Source organism: Sinocyclocheilus anshuiensis, unplaced genomic scaffold (assembly GCF_001515605.1).
Source record: "Sinocyclocheilus anshuiensis isolate Anshui unplaced genomic scaffold, SAMN03320099.WGS_v1.1 scaffold935, whole genome shotgun sequence".
NCBI lineage: Eukaryota > Metazoa > Chordata > Actinopteri > Cypriniformes > Cyprinidae > Sinocyclocheilus > Sinocyclocheilus anshuiensis.
Genome location: NW_015544174.1, coordinates 285,781 through 301,591, shown reverse-complemented (window position 1 = coordinate 301,591; position 15,811 = coordinate 285,781). Strand labels below are relative to the sequence as shown.

Below are 15,811 nucleotides of genomic sequence, written 5' to 3'. Positions count from 1 at the left end.
AGAAATTCTGTTTTGTGTGAGAAACTAGTAATTGATATATTTCTTTCAATTTCAATTGTTTTCACTAGATTTCTGCATGACTCTGGAGTCTGTCCTCATCCACCATGAGCGAATCATGAATCATTGTGAATTTATGAATTTGATGAATTGAAATCTGTAGATTAATTCGCTAATTCGGTTAGTTATAACCTATTGATATAACCCGTTTCATCAGGCATCCTTCACAGCAGTAAAGCAGCCATCTCACCCTCTTTTTCAGTCTCTTTATTGAAGGGTAGACCAATTACCCGGGACCAATGTGACCCCTGATAATGAAGAACTGATTGTGTGCGAGAGACACAGAGGACCATGAGAAACATGCCCCTAAAAGGGAGAGAGAAAGCGAATAATAGGGACTTAAAAGTGGTCTTGAGCTAACATTCAGCATGTCAGTAGGCTTGCAGCAAACAATAATTACCCACTGGGAATGGCAGACCTGCGTTTGTCCGATGGTGAACTCTTTCGTCGGCTCAAAGGAGGGCCTTTGTGGGTGTGTGTGAATCTGAGAGGGTGGCCGTACACAAGGCCACCAGACTTTGGGGTCCTGCCAATGTTCACTCCCACTTTCAATCCAATCAGGATGTTGGATGCAGTTACCAGCCACAATGACGGCAATGTGATATCAGCTTGCACCAATGGAATGGAATAGAACAGAATGAAAATGAATGGACGTAAATGGCTAGGAATGGCACTCTGTATAATGGAATGAAATGGAATAGTGTGGAACACATTACGTGTAACAATAGAATGCTATGGATGGAATAAAAGGAAATAAATGAGACTGGAAGGACGGTAAGATCCGCTTGCACTGTAATGCGTGCACAGCTCTCCCAATCCATGGAATTTAGCCGCATTGTGCTTAATTCCTAAAAAGTTAATTCCTTTTCTGATCAGTGGGACTGAGTGGGAAAGATAAACAGACTGCTGCTGTTTTTGCCTCTGTCTTTTTTTCCATATGCTGTGTCTGTTTTATTAATGCACTCATTATACACCCAGTAATCACCTGCTAATGGAGCAGGATCAAATCCAAAACAGTAACAACCAAGAACACTGAAAATATTCAACCCTGTTAATGTAATTTAGACTGAGAGTAAGAGCATTATTGGGAGGTCGCTCTAAATGTGGACAGCACAAAACACTTTATGAGTGAGTTAGGAAACATGAACCGTTCATTGCATTTTTGCTTTATAAATGTTACAGTAATTTGCATACATAAGAATGCTTTGGCTTGTTTGCTGACCAAACATGAATTCTGCTTATGTGCACTATAGATTCACTTTTGTTTTGAAATCCTGTCAACAAGAGGTTGTAAGGCCCTGTTTAGAGGACTTGTCTTTTATCTCGGCCTCTCTAAAGATCTGTGATTTGTGTGATCTCACTCTTTGTTTGCTGAAACTAGTGGCTGTAGTAAGATATCTGAGATTTTGCTTTGAGAACTTTAAAGTTTTGTTACAGCATTGGTTCTTTTCCTTTAGTTAGTGGTGGAGCCTGAGCCATGCATCGCTGTCCCAGACGAGTGCTCCGCATGTCTCATCTGAATGCCCTCTGTTCCAGTGAAATAAAAAAATGCAGTCAACAGGTTTGTGTGCCATTTAGAATTGAGAATACCTTTAAAGGGGTCGTGAACTGAGAAATCAAAATTCCCTTGATCTTTTGACATATAAGAAGTCATTGTACTATAAAAACCTCCTGTAAGTTTCAGAACTCAAAACTTTCTTGTTAGTCTAAAAACTTATCTTGGCTTATCTTGAAGCCAATCTGCCAAAACGACAGGTTGTGGAATGTGCCACTTTATGATGTAATAGTGTGGCTAAACCCCGCCTCCTCAGAAGAAGATCAATGGCTGCTTCTACATCACTGCCTGTTTAGCCCCGCCCACCGATTCACGCATATGTAGTGTTTATGAAAGAGGCGAATGCAGGTCTATGCAGAAACCAAACGATAAAGATGCTCCGAAGACAACAAGACGCTGTTCAGTGCCAAGCTGTTGGAAAACAGTCTTTGCATTGCCTTCCTTCTTATCCCAACGTTAGGATAGATTGGATGAACTTTATTTTTAATGAAGATCCAGACCGCATCAGTAAGAACTCGGTCCTTTGTTCACTTCATTTTATCGCAGATTTGTTTACAAACAAGGCACAATTCGACGCAGGATTTTCAGAAAGATTGTAACAACAATCTTGAGAGAGAAAGATGAGGGGGGTCAAATCAGGACAGAAAATAGCCTATTCTAAAGTATGATGTTTTTTGATGTAAAAATCTTGATATCATTATAAGTGGACGTCAGAGAACAGTAAAAAGGCAGTTCATGACCTCTTTAAAATTCCAATTCAGTTCCTGAATTCCTGAATTTGAATTGAGTAATCAAACTGTAAAAATGGCCCCGAAAACAGCCATTTTGCATCGCCTTCCTTCTGATCCCAACTTTAGGAACGAGTGGATTAACTTTTTTTAATAAAGATCCAGACCATGTCAGTAAGAACTTGGTCCATTGTTCACTTCATTTTATCGCAGATTTGTTTACAAACAAGGCACAATTCGACGCAGGATTTTCAGAAAGATTGTAACAACAATCTTGAGAGAGAAAGATGAGGGGGGTCAAATCAGGACAGAAAATAGTCTATTCTAAATTATGATGTTTTTTGATGTAAAAATCTTTATATCATTATAAGTGGACGTCAGAGAACAGTAAAAAGGCAGTTCATGACCCCTTTAAAATTCCAATTCAGTTCCTGAATTCCTGAATTTGAATTGAGGTGGAAAACAGTTTGCAGATTTGCTATTTGAAAGTAAGGAAGTAGAATTAAAATGAATTGAAATTTTATGTAAAACATTTTTTTGTAATTGATATTCAATGTCTGAATGCTGGCTTGACAAAATCTGGTTTGAAAGTTTTGAAAAAGTTTCAAAATCCTTGAAGTGTGAAGGATTGAGGATAGAATATACATTTCATCATTTAATTAACTTTTGTGAACCAAGATGGAAGAACGCTTCATTTCCTAGATCTAGAATGCATCGACTGTGTTACATTTCTTTGAATTACAATCTACTGAATTTCTCTCTGTCTGCTTCCTGTGGAGTGTGGCCAATTCAATTCAGAATAAACTCGTGAATTGAAAGGAAACTAATTCTTCAGTTCTGAATTTTGTTCAACCCTGACAACCACACACAACTATTAACATGTACTGACATCTGTCGTTTTAATTGGTTTATTTTAGTTTAATTAATTTATTTGGTTTAGTTGAACTTGCAACCTCTCACACCTAAGTCAGGATATACCATTCAAATGTTTGGGGTCAAATACATTTTTTTTTAAATGTTTTTAAAAGTATCTTATGTTCACCAAGGATGGATTCATGATTTGACCAAAATATACTGCAAATTGTAATATTTTTCTATATTATTGCAATATAAAATAAGTGTTTTCTATTTAAATATATTTTAAAATGTTATTTATTCCTTTAATGGCAAAGCTGAATTTTGAGCAGCCATTACTCCAATCTTCAGTGCCACATGATCCTTCAGAAATCATTCTAATATGTTGATTTGGTGTTCAAGAAATATTTCTTATTATCAATGTTGAAAACAGATGCACTACTTCATATTTTGTGGAAACCACCATTCCTTAAACAGTTCAAACAAAAGTTCAAAAGAACAGCATTTATTTGAAATATAAAACTTTTGTGACATTATAAATGTCTATTACTTTTGATCAATTGAATGTATCCTTTCTGAATGGAAGTATTAATTTCTTTAAAAAAAATCGTACTGACCCCAAACATTTAAACGGCATATGTTCACGTAGGTGGGCTTAGCCCCCCAAATCTTGGGCTTGCCATCAACAGTCCGTAAATATAAGCTTCATTAAAATTGAAAATAAATAATAAACTTATCCTGCACAGCTCATCCTGCAGCCGAGATTTGTTTCATCCTAAGTCACCATATACAAATAACAGTCAGTAGCACTCTGTTTAACAGCATTAACACACTAGTGTTATATAAACAGAATTTTAGATTTACTCTGGGACTACAAAAAATGTAAACCTCTGTGGTGGCAGTGTGTCTGTGGGTCTAATAATTCATTCTCAGCTTACACTTGTGTGAGGTATTTCTCATATCGCTGTCGAATGCATTGAAGTTGGACAAATCATCAAGCACTTTGCTCCTGCCAAAGAGGAGTGCTTAAACAATGCTGTCAGGCACATTAGGAATGTCAACAGCTATTCCTGCATCTCAGGTGGGAGGTCTGGCTTTTAGTGACGTAATGGGTACAAACCATTGTGATGTGCAATTATTCTGTCAACAAAGAATTCTTACCATTTCACCATTGTTAAGGATAGAGACCATATAATCGGTCAAAATGGCATCCTTCTGCATCATGCAGGTCTGATCTGAGAACTTGAATTCATGGTGATGGTCAAGTTAGATAATGAATCACTTTTAGATATGGGTATAGTTTTATGCATAAGTAAAATTTCTATCATTATTCAATATCATCATAATCAATAAAAAAATCCTTGTATTTGGCTCTAGCTTTGTATTATTTTGAAACCCATTTTTGTGTTTCATTTATAAGTCACCTAAATTACCTGCTGAAGGATTCAAGTGTGAATATTCTCTAATCTTCTAAAAAATACTGTTTTTATGCTTTGAACTCATATCCCAGTGAACATGTAGAGCTGCAGTGCATGCCATCATGGGAGAAGCATAGTGTTGAAGGAGGGGATGTGTGAACTTCATTAGCCATGCGAGGTTTGCTTCTCCCACGGCTAATGTATTAATACATTTCCACAGCAGAATTTTTTGTGTGTGTATATGGCATCTTAGCAACAACAAGCCTTTTTACCACATCTCTCAAAGGAACCCAGTCATTTCTTTCTCATGCAGGCACCTTTCTCCGTGTTCACCCCTCCCACATGTGTTCTTCCGTTCTTCTCGTAGTTCACCCTACTTCTGCAATTTATCTTCCGCCCACTCTCTCAAGACTCACCAGCTCTTTGTCTTGTTCTCACCTTCCTTCGCAGTCTCTCTTTCTCTTGCGCTCTCAGCTCATTTTTTATTCATATTCAGAATGGTTTCTGAAAGGAAGAACGGAAACTTCAGTGCTGCATGCAGGCGCTCAGCAGCAAGGACATTTACACCGCATTCCTCACTGACGCTGACAGACGGCTTTTTGTGTGCATGTACTCTACACAGGTCACATGTAGCCTCAGAGCACTGGTTGTTGTGGTTTTTCCCCTCTGCCTCTTCTTCAGTTGCATTAATGAGATATTTCTTAGAAATCTTAGAAATTAAAATTATATCATTATTTGCTTTCCTCTGTGCAACACAAAAAAGTGGTTCATACAACTCGTGTGATGTATTAAAATACTTCAGTCAATGTCAGTGGGTTTGCAAAAAGGTGTTTGTTTGCCATTTAATTTGATTCATTCAATCAGTTCACTCATTCACTGAATCATTAATATCATTATAAGTGGACGTCAGAGAACAGTAAAAAGGCAGTTCATGACCTCTTTAAAATTCCAATTCAGTTCCTGAATTCCTGAATTTGAATTGAGGTGGAAAACAGTTTGCAGATTTGCTATTTGAAAGTAAGGAAGTAGAATTAAAATGAATTGAAATTTTATGTAAAACATTTTTTTGTAATTGATATTCAATGTCTGAATGCTGGCTTGACAAAATCTGGTTTGAAAGTTTTGAAAAAGTTTCAAAATCCTTGAAGTGTGAAGGATTGAGGATAGAATATACATTTCATCATTTAATTAACTTTTGTGAACCAAGATGGAAGAACGCTTCATTTCCTAGATCTAGAATGCATCGACTGTGTTACATTTCTTTGAATTACAATCTACTGAATTTCTCTCTGTCTGCTTCCTGTGGAGTGTGGCCAATTCAATTCAGAATAAACTCGTGAATTGAAAGGAAACTAATTCTTCAGTTCTGAATTTTGTTCAACCCTGACAACCACACACAACTATTAACATGTACTGACATCTGTCGTTTTAATTGGTTTATTTTAGTTTAATTAATTTATTTGGTTTAGTTGAACTTGCAACCTCTCACACCTAAGTCAGGATATACCATTCAAATGTTTGGGGTCAAATACATTTTTTTTTAAATGTTTTTAAAAGTATCTTATGTTCACCAAGGATGGATTCATGATTTGACCAAAATATACTGCAAATTGTAATATTTTTCTATATTATTGCAATATAAAATAAGTGTTTTCTATTTAAATATATTTTAAAATGTTATTTATTCCTTTAATGGCAAAGCTGAATTTTGAGCAGCCATTACTCCAATCTTCAGTGCCACATGATCCTTCAGAAATCATTCTAATATGTTGATTTGGTGTTCAAGAAATATTTCTTATTATCAATGTTGAAAACAGATGCACTACTTCATATTTTGTGGAAACCACCATTCCTTAAACAGTTCAAACAAAAGTTCAAAAGAACAGCATTTATTTGAAATATAAAACTTTTGTGACATTATAAATGTCTATTACTTTTGATCAATTGAATGTATCCTTTCTGAATGGAAGTATTAATTTCTTTAAAAAAAATCGTACTGACCCCAAACATTTAAACGGCATATGTTCACGTAGGTGGGCTTAGCCCCCCAAATCTTGGGCTTGCCATCAACAGTCCGTAAATATAAGCTTCATTAAAATTGAAAATAAATAATAAACTTATCCTGCACAGCTCATCCTGCAGCCGAGATTTGTTTCATCCTAAGTCACCATATACAAATAACAGTCAGTAGCACTCTGTTTAACAGCATTAACACACTAGTGTTATATAAACAGAATTTTAGATTTACTCTGGGACTACAAAAAATGTAAACCTCTGTGGTGGCAGTGTGTCTGTGGGTCTAATAATTCATTCTCAGCTTACACTTGTGTGAGGTATTTCTCATATCGCTGTCGAATGCATTGAAGTTGGACAAATCATCAAGCACTTTGCTCCTGCCAAAGAGGAGTGCTTAAACAATGCTGTCAGGCACATTAGGAATGTCAACAGCTATTCCTGCATCTCAGGTGGGAGGTCTGGCTTTTAGTGACGTAATGGGTACAAACCATTGTGATGTGCAATTATTCTGTCAACAAAGAATTCTTACCATTTCACCATTGTTAAGGATAGAGACCATATAATCGGTCAAAATGGCATCCTTCTGCATCATGCAGGTCTGATCTGAGAACTTGAATTCATGGTGATGGTCAAGTTAGATAATGAATCACTTTTAGATATGGGTATAGTTTTATGCATAAGTAAAATTTCTATCATTATTCAATATCATCATAATCAATAAAAAAATCCTTGTATTTGGCTCTAGCTTTGTATTATTTTGAAACCCATTTTTGTGTTTCATTTATAAGTCACCTAAATTACCTGCTGAAGGATTCAAGTGTGAATATTCTCTAATCTTCTAAAAAATACTGTTTTTATGCTTTGAACTCATATCCCAGTGAACATGTAGAGCTGCAGTGCATGCCATCATGGGAGAAGCATAGTGTTGAAGGAGGGGATGTGTGAACTTCATTAGCCATGCGAGGTTTGCTTCTCCCACGGCTAATGTATTAATACATTTCCACAGCAGAATTTTTTGTGTGTGTATATGGCATCTTAGCAACAACAAGCCTTTTTACCACATCTCTCAAAGGAACCCAGTCATTTCTTTCTCATGCAGGCACCTTTCTCCGTGTTCACCCCTCCCACATGTGTTCTTCCGTTCTTCTCGTAGTTCACCCTACTTCTGCAATTTATCTTCCGCCCACTCTCTCAAGACTCACCAGCTCTTTGTCTTGTTCTCACCTTCCTTCGCAGTCTCTCTTTCTCTTGCGCTCTCAGCTCATTTTTTATTCATATTCAGAATGGTTTCTGAAAGGAAGAACGGAAACTTCAGTGCTGCATGCAGGCGCTCAGCAGCAAGGACATTTACACCGCATTCCTCACTGACGCTGACAGACGGCTTTTTGTGTGCATGTACTCTACACAGGTCACATGTAGCCTCAGAGCACTGGTTGTTGTGGTTTTTCCCCTCTGCCTCTTCTTCAGTTGCATTAATGAGATATTTCTTAGAAATCTTAGAAATTAAAATTATATCATTATTTGCTTTCCTCTGTGCAACACAAAAAAGTGGTTCATACAACTCGTGTGATGTATTAAAATACTTCAGTCAATGTCAGTGGGTTTGCAAAAAGGTGTTTGTTTGCCATTTAATTTGATTCATTCAATCAGTTCACTCATTCACTGAATCATTAGCAGCTGTTTCTCACACCATAATAATAAAGGGATATTTTATAAGACGGAAAAAAAAAGAGCACTGGAGGTGGATATTTACCTACTATACAAAGGAAACAGAACTCTGTTGTTTGTCAGCGATGAAGCAGCTCTTTATTGTGCAGCTTGTGAACGACTCCCTACTGCATGAAAAGACATTATACAGCCATATATCCACAACAGTATAAAAATAATATCAAAATGATACTTGTTTTGATGAGAGGCCTGTATCTCAGTACTGACGAAAATAATATTGAAATGCTCCTTGTTCCTTCGTGAAGCAGATCAATTGGTTCACTGAAAAGATCACATCAAAAAGAATAATTTGTTAATGAATTGGAGATTGGGACTTCTCTCAATTGTCGGTGAGAGGTAGAGCGATCTCCGCTGATTTTCAGTGAATGGTCATATACAAAACTATCATATAGCTTTTATATGGACCACTTCAATGATACTATTTTGGTGCTTTGTGTCCTTTGACAGCTTTAGTTTCTGTTCATTGTAACTGCATGAAAAAAAGAAAAGAATTTCTCCTTTTTTTATTCAATTCAATTCAACTCAAGTTTATTTGTATAATGCTTTTTAAGATACAAATAGTTGCAAAGCAACTTTACAGAAGTTTCTACAATATTTAGTAGTAGCTTATCAGTGGTGACTGTCAGTTTATGTACATATGGCAGAAATGTATGGAAAAATCAATTAAAGACGTAATCAAACAGACGATGAACACTATTAACAGCAATTATTATATGATGCAATCAAACTTATAGCAAAATGTGGTAGTTATGTATGTTGTTTCAGGGTTGGCATCATCTGAGGTCCTCTGAGGGGTTGGCATCATCTCTTCTCAGGTGTTCTGGATCCAGACTGAAGCTTGTGTAAATCCTAGTTACGGCAAAAACAGAGAAACGAATAGAGACATAATTGGCGTAGCTGCTGTTCCAACCAAGTAAAATTAATTTGTTTAACCCAAGCTAAAGAATAATAATACGCATTTGATCAGATATAACTGCAGTCCAAAGATTATGAGATGCATTATTTGAATGCTTGGCCAAAGAGATGAGTCTTTAATCTAGATTTAAACAGAGCGAGTGTGTCTGAACTTTCTTTTATTCAATGAAAGAAAAAGTCATACAGGTTTTGAACAACATGAAAATGAGTAAATGATGACAGAATTTATGGGTGAACTATCCTTTTATTGAAAGACTCCTTCTTTCTCAGGGAAGTCGTGGCCTAATGGTTAGAGAGTCGGACTCATAACCCAAAGGTTGTGGGTTCGAGTCTCGTACCGGCAGGGATTGTAGGTGGGGGGAGTGAATGTACAGCGCTCTCTCCCACCTTCAATACCACGACTGAGGTGCCCTTGAGCAAGGCACTGAACCCCCAACTGCTCCCCGGGCGCCGCAGCATAAATGGCTGCCCACTGCTCCGGGTGTGTGTTCATGGTGTGTGTGTGTTCACTGCTGTGTGTGTGCACTTTGGATGGGTAAATGCAGAGCACTAATTCCTAGTATGGGTCACCATACTTGGTCACGTCACTTTTTTTTCTTTGTTTCTTGTTTTTGTCTCTCTCTCTCTTAGTCTCTCAGCCCTAGAAGGATTTGAGAGACACAGTGCTCTCCTGACACACATCAAGAGCCAAATTGTGTTCTTCTTGCTGTCTCACTGCTCTGAGACTAACCCAGCTCTAACTAGAGCTCTAGCTGAAATAAAGGGTATTACACTTAAATGCTCACTCGGCAAGCAAGAACAAGGCTCCTCTCCTCTCCTCTCCTCTCCTCTCCTCTCCTCTCCTCACCTCTCACGACCAATATCGCAAGATTTTGTATGAAACATTTAGTTGCATACTTAAAATGACCACTTCAGCAAATGGTGTGCAATTTCACTGTTTTGTAGAATTTGATGATGTATATGAGAAAGAACATATAATATGAGAAAATTCTTAGCTATCTTCATAATTTGCTTGAGGATGTGGTTTGCTGTTTATCAGGGCTGAGTCTGGTTTTCTCTCAACCTGTTAAGAGGAGTCAGTCTAGACTAAGAGGCTTTAGGAGCAAAAGACAGACAGGATTATAGTGTCTCGCAGTCAGTTTACAGTAAAGTTTAGGTGTCATTTTCGACTTATTTAGGATACAATACCATTCAGAGTGAAACCGATAGGAGTTTACTAATAAACATGAATGTACAAAGTATTTTAAATTATTTATTATTATGCTTATTAGATATAAAAATGTCTGTGACTCAAAATGTCTCTGCCCCCCAGCGGACTGGTATGGAATGATTTGGGGCTTAGAACTGAAATGATTTTAACCCGAGATTTGTTCATTGATTTGTATTTTTTAAGCAGACGACATGCAGGATTACACTGGCGTTATGCTGTGGATTGATCTGTTTCTAAGCAGAAGGCTCTCGGCCTTCTTGGGGTCTGTGCAGGGTGGGTGTTTGACTGATATTAGTCAGACAACAAAATCCTTTCTCTGGCCAGGCTCAAAAATAAAAATGATCACTGGCCTGTTGCCCCTCTCCCTCTCTGACTCAGATATGCAGAGGTCAGCATGTGGCAGATTGAAGTAGATGGGCATGCTTGTGTGTTTGTGTGTGGTGCTTTGATTTTGGAATACTGCTTTGTCCCAAGGGTTTTCGATTTCAATATTCTTAGAATATGAAGTCCAGCGTTTGTAATTACACCCAAATGAGCTTTTAACCATGACAAAAACGAATACATTAATTTATATGAGTTATAAAGAAAGGGAAAACACCAGGGTTTGGAAACAACGTCCAGGAAGGGAGAGCCACACTCATCTCGGTAAGGATCAGTGAAATGTTTTTCCGGCTTGGCGTTAGTGTGGAAAAACAGACTGTTCCTCTGTTAATTAATGACGCTGCTGACTAAAGGTGACACAGGAAACACTGCCATAGTGAACTCTATCCCTTTGTTCAAGGAGCAAAATGTGTTTTATGACTGATATGAATAGCAGTAATAAGTCTGATAAAAAAATAACAGCCCTCAGGGCAGTTGTTACAAAATCTTTAAGGCCAATGCTTATGGGAGGCTTCATTGGATACAGTATGTGCAGTTTAATGAGAACAACAGCAAAACATCTAATCAGTTCAGTGGTCCAAACCACTGTGCTGCTCATTATCCTGATTGAAATAGCACGAGAGCGTTTCAGGTCAGTTATTTTTAAGATCCATCTATTGCTTGAGTGTGTAGCAATCATGCTATGGGTCAGATATTTCTAGATTTATTCACTAACTTTTGTGTCTGCAGCGGTCTAAGATGATGCCTATAAGAAATAAGTCAAAAGATCTATCTTATATCAAATATAGTTTGCTAGGCCTTTTTTGCTATTTAAATTCATGATAGATTGACAAAGTTCACCTTGCATGACACATACATTATCACTTACTGTAATTAAACTGCCATTTGTTTGGGGTCGGTAAGATTAAAAAAAAAAAGTTTTTGAATGAAGTCTCTTATTCTCACCAAGACTGCAGTTATTTGATCAATAATACAACAGAAACAGATATATTGTAAAATATTATTACATATAACTGTGTTCTATTGTAATATTTTTTTAAATGCAAAAGCTGAATTTTCAGCAGCCATTTTTTTCAGCTTTTTGTTTTTTTATTTTTCAGTGGGTCAGTTTTGTCCTGTTTGTAGACATTGCAAAACTCTTTTGGTTATTCTTTAGTGTTCAAGCTATAAATAGCAATGTGAATTCAAGAGAAACGCCCAAATAAATTACTGTATTTTTAACCCTTTTTTGTTAGCTCCCCCTCTCTCTGTCCCTACCCCCTCCTGTTTCCCCAGATGAATAAAAACATGAGGATTGAGGGTAATGGACTATGTCATATTATAAAGATTACAATAAGGCACTTCTCTCCAGTCCCTCGATTTTAGCTTCACTATAAAACCCAATGCTCTTATTGTGCTAGCCATAGAATCAGTGCAGTCACTATTAGCTGATGTTAGACATTGATTGATGGAAATAGTTGCTCAGTGTCAGCAATTGGAGAAAAAGTAACAATTAGACATACAGTACAGCAGATCTTCTCTTACAGTTGTGGTCTGATACATTTTAAATATGTTTCACCTTATTTGTTTCAGTCTGTTCTTCTCATTTCCTACAAGATGGCTATTTTTGTGATATAATGAATGAGCTATAACTGATTTCCTGCCATGCATTTTTAATTGCCATGTTTTCATGATGTTATTTTTTGTGTTTTGAGCTTTATTTGTATTTCAGAATGCTGTTTAATACAAAAAATGAACAGCTTAGAAAATTAAAATGTTTCTCAGATGTGGAATTGAGTTTACAGATACTTTAACACTAGATTTTTAAGTCTGACCACATGTGTTTGGTTGTTATGAAATCAGTTTTCTGAACTCAGGTGCACACCATCAGTCTGTATACCTTTTTGGGAAAAAATGTAATGTTTATCTAGTTATTTGTAGTCAGACACTGATAACTGCTCTGATAACCCACTTCTCCTCTCACCTGCTACACCCCGGAAAATGGCCTTAAGTGGCGTGTAAACCCCAGTAGCAGGATCAAACGGAGGAGAGGAAATCCCTGTGGATTCTCACTGAGAAATTGTTATCTGGCTGCCAGATCATTTGAGCAGGCACACCAGTAATTAATTGCAGTTGGGCAAAGAGCCAGTAACAGGCACATGCTAAGAGATCAGACATCCCTCTAATTAAAATGGCTGGCATGAAAACGACAGGGTGAGGTAGGCTTTGTGTGCCTAAAATGGGCTATAGCCAGAGAGAAGACGTGCAGTCCAAAGATATGATGTTAAGTGCAGTGCATGGGTGTAGATTGGGATTTGGGCGGAAGGATATATTCCTAACAGACTAGTTAATAATCCTTTCCAGTACACTTCTGTGACATATCTTGCAGATGCTGCTTGCACCAAGAGATGCTGGAAAGTGTTACTGTGTAGTTCTAATAATTATTTTCTATGCACTGTTTTCTGAAACAAAAACCCACTGTGTGGGGAAATGATCATCTGAAGACTTTTGTTTGCCCTGTTGTAACTGGATACAAATAACTGAACATTAAATTGTTCCTCAATAAAGTATACAGACTGCTGGTGGGCAACTGAGTTCAGAAAACTGGTTTTGTAACCAAACGCATGTTGTCAGACATTTATTAACTGTTGACTTGTAGTTGGCCATATGCATGAACTGGACAAAATGACAAACACCTAAACTAAATCTAGACTAACCCATGATCAAACACAAGTTTACACTTTAGAGCATCAAGGTATGTGAATTGATGTTCACTTTTTAAATCACTTTTTAAAATCACATTACAGGTAAATACACATTAAATGCATTTATTTTTTGCACTTTATTTTTTACAGTGTCCTTAATGTTAACAACATGTACTTACGATATAATTAGGTTTAGGGTTTGGCTTAAGGTTAGTTGCAGATAATTATGCATAATTTACTGTTTTTACTATAGTAAGTATATGTAACGTGTAACAATGGACACTGAAATAAAGTGTTACCCATTTAATTTTAGGCTGTATAAAACAAACAATCTGTTCCAGAACCTTGATTTATTTCTATTTTTTTATCTTTTTTTTTTTTGGATGTTTTTATGCTATGCACAAAATGTAGTGGACAAATGCACACTTATATAAACACTCTTCCTGACAGTTTCACCTGTGTACAGGTGCATCTCAATAAATTAGAATGTCGTGGAAAAACAAGTTTCACAATTTGAGTTGAATTACTGAAATAAATGAACTTTTCCATGACATTCTAATTTATTGAGATGCACCTGTATACGAAGGCATGGTACATGTGTGGTACATTAGTGTATAATAAAGTACAATTACATTGTAAGTAAAATATGGTCTGATGTGCCGAAATGCGACAGTAAAGCAGAGTTTAAATACACACAAGGCGATGTTAAGTAGATCACTTGGGTATTCTTGGCAAATGTAAGTGGTTGTCAGAGTTTAACACATGCTGGTATATGACAGGATGCCTGCGGGCCTGTAGATTGTAATGTAAACATTATTACAGTGTCTGTGGAATTCAGCCTTTAATCCTGAAGCGAAAGCCATAACTGCTGAACAGAGTGCAGAAACAAAGAAAACATAAGGAGGCAGAGTGAGAGCGAGGCCGAGAGAAGGGCCCCTGTGGTTCTGGGGTCACGGCACTTTAATAGGGAAATGCTGATGCTGTCATTTTTAACACACTACATGAGGATCTGTCTGAACTGTTGGCAGGGATTGGGGAATGTCTGCTAAAGTCAATTTCATGTGCTGTGAATAATTATAACCTCTACTACAACAAAAACCTAAAAACTAAATTACCCTTAATTCTGTCAGGCAGAAAAATTAGCTTGTGTGGTCTTTTATGATGGTTAGTTGTTTATTTTATGACTTTATTTTAGTTGTTTTTCACTGCAATTTCCTATTGTCATTTGAAGGTTTGATAGAGAAAAAAAAAATTAAATGAGACTGAGAATGAGATTTTGTGATTATTTTTACATTTTTCTAGTGAATCCTAAAGTCATTATTCTAGCAAGATGAGGGTGGTTGCTAGAGCATTGATAAGACATTTTTGGTTGATGGTGGACTTATTGGTCCAATTCAAAGAAGCTCAACAACAAGACTTTTTTCACCTGTTTTATCATTCACCAGGTGAAAACTCTAACCGGGCTCAACGCGAAAGATTTTGTCTACTGGCCCGGTCAGGCCAGGTCGGGCCAGTGGTTAAATTCTTGCTTGCCCTTTTACTTTGCTTTACTTGCCAACATTTTCATTGTCCCTGCCACAAAACAATTGAATATTTATTGTTTTTGTTGTTTTTGACCCATGTTATTTATCTTGTATTCTAATAAATAAGCTTACAGTATGACACCAACATTTTAGATACCAGTTACATTTTACAGTTCTCGCTTCCAATTACCACAGCAAAAACTACTAGCCTAAACAAGACAAGTGGACAGTCAGAACTAAAATAAGAACAAATAAACAAATGACAAGCAACAGCACAAATAAATATAGAACAGAATCACTTTAAGACACACTGCATGGATCCAATATAATAATACATATCCGATTTCTTTCTCAACTCTTTGTGTTCCCTTAAAGGGGTCCAATTATGCTCTTTTACAAAGACTTGATTTTGTTTTGGGGGTGTACTAGAACAGGCTCTCATACTAGGTAGTTCGAAAAACATTATGTTTCACATATTTTACATTATTACAACACCTCTCTCCCCAGTCTGGCATGAACGGCTCGAATAGTTCCTGTATCAAATGAAGGCCCGCCTTCTGAAATACGAAATGTGCTGTTATTGGTTAGCTGGGCCAGTGTGTGTTGTGATTGGGCACCACTCGGCACCTGGTCGGGAAATGTCAGGCCCCTTACCATAGCCACCTGCCAGCTTCAGTGTAAATATTGCGTCAAAATCAAATCAATGTGAGCATGATTTAAACCCGGATGATTGTAACCACT

At 37.0% G+C, this 15,811-nt stretch overlaps 1 long non-coding RNA gene across 1 annotated transcript in view; it reads left to right on the top strand.

Moving 5' to 3' along the window:
• The first annotated feature begins 654 nt into the window (after nucleotides 1-654).
• Nucleotides 655-15,811, top strand: part of LOC107696067 (uncharacterized) — a 22,167-nt gene continuing 7,010 nt past the window's right edge. Inside the window, exons 1-2 of the long non-coding RNA XR_001635056.1 lie at nucleotides 655-831; nucleotides 1,515-1,618. This is a non-coding gene — a long non-coding RNA (uncharacterized LOC107696067). The remainder of the gene's footprint in view (nucleotides 832-1,514; nucleotides 1,619-15,811) is intronic.